We start from the raw sequence: 1,923 nt of genomic DNA on the forward strand, positions 1-1,923 counted from the left end.
TCTGTATTAGTCCTGTGTTAATGTAATTCTGTAATACTGCCTCCATTTCCCAAAGCGCACCTTGTCCCATCGGTAATGCAGGATTATGATGGGCTAAATTTCCCTGCTTCAACTTCTGTACTGATAGCGAGAATATTGTGTAGAACAATTGCGAATCTCACTCATATATCTATATTTTTTTTAATAATAAAAAACATTCAATAATGCCTTAGTGTATTAAAAAGTTGAACCTGCGTAAATGGTGCAATTTTAAGTATAAGTGGTAAGTTCTTTATATTATTCTACTTATTATTAACTTCAGTTTGTCAATTGATCAGATCCCAAAACGAGAAATTGCACCAGTACTGCCAAGGAGGCTGGAAAGTTCTGATTGGTTAAGGTTTATTGAATACAATTATGTTGCATGATTGGAGTAGTAAAATACAAAGGCAACCTTTATTTCTTTGTTTGTTTATAGTGTATGTGTTTGTGTGTGTATGTATGTATTCTTTGTGTCTGCACGTGTTGTGCTTGTTAACGGAATTCTTGTCTAATTGCTGAGGCAGCATTTTCTCCTGCTCATTGGTTATACCCTCACACTGCCTCTTTACTAGATGTGCATCGCCAAGACAACAGAGGAAGGGAGACAGAGAGAGAAAAGTAGAGGAAGAAAGGAGCAAGGCAGGTTTTATGAGGGGTCGCCTGGGACAGAATTCATTCTTGGTCTTACACACACTTTTATAATCTTGCATATACACCACTATACTCATACACACACACTATTATACTCCTTTTACATGTATGTATGAGTGTGTTTAGTCGTGTATGTGAGAGAATATAGTAGTATGTTTTGAGAGTGTATAGTAGTGTTTGAGAGAGTTTATAGTTGGGTATGTGAGAGAGAAGAGTAGGGTGTGTGAAAGAGTATAGTAGTGTTTGAGAGAGTATATAGTAAGGTATGTGCGAGAGTATAGTAGTGTATGTGAGAGAGTATAGTAGTGTGTGTGAGAGAGTATAGTTGTTTTGTGCAAGATAATATAGTAGTATGCGTTTGAATGAAACAGAAGTCAGTTTGATTCCTCAGTTCCTGATTGGCTGACAGAAGAGGCGGTAGCTTCTGCGCTCAAAATACTGAGTTGTCATTTCATTCTGGAATTTCCAGCGATTCTGTTATGCTGCGTTTCACCAAACAATTATTTGGTCGCTTGTTGTCATGGTCACCTGAGTTTGAGAGAGGCTTCCTCTTGTGACCGCCAATTAATTTTCAACCTTGGCCAGTCTCTACGTGTTGTGGAAGTACCAGAGACGTCAGAGAAACCGAGGCAGTTGTTTAGGATTCATAATATCATCCGTTCTATAAAATATTCTAATCTAGAACCCTCCGGGAGCTCTTGCGGGGGTCCTGAAGTACAGATTAAACCGCGACATGGAGGAGAAAGGGATTGTTGCCGTTTGCAGACTCTCGGAGCTCCTCCGGCGAGGAGGTGCAGGAGGTCCCGGCGGCCCCCGGAGCTGAGCTCCCGGTCGGCACTGGAGGAGTTCAAAGCTCCGTGTCGCGGTTCAATCTGGACTTCAGATTGATGTGGAAGGACCAGAGACGTTGGATAACCCGGACGCAGTCGTTAAAATTAAGAATATCATCCGGAGGCGCACACATCTTTTGGCCGTGATAATATATCTATTGTAATGACCAAGGAAGAGGCAGTGAATGAAGTATTGCCTAGACAGCGATTAATAAGATACCACCGCTAAACCATTGGAACACACACAACAAACCCTGCGAAGCCGAATCCCCACGAGAGCTTCCCCCGCTAAGGCCCGCCCCCATCTCCCAAACCCCTTGATGACAATATTATATTATACAGAAATCTATATATTATATCATCTTATATTATTTAGAGATAGAACTCCAGGACTCCTGCCGGAGCTCCCGGAGTGTTCTAG

Source organism: Pollachius pollachius (assembly GCF_949987615.1).
Source record: "Pollachius pollachius genome assembly, chromosome: 2".
Lineage (NCBI taxonomy): Eukaryota > Metazoa > Chordata > Actinopteri > Gadiformes > Gadidae > Pollachius > Pollachius pollachius.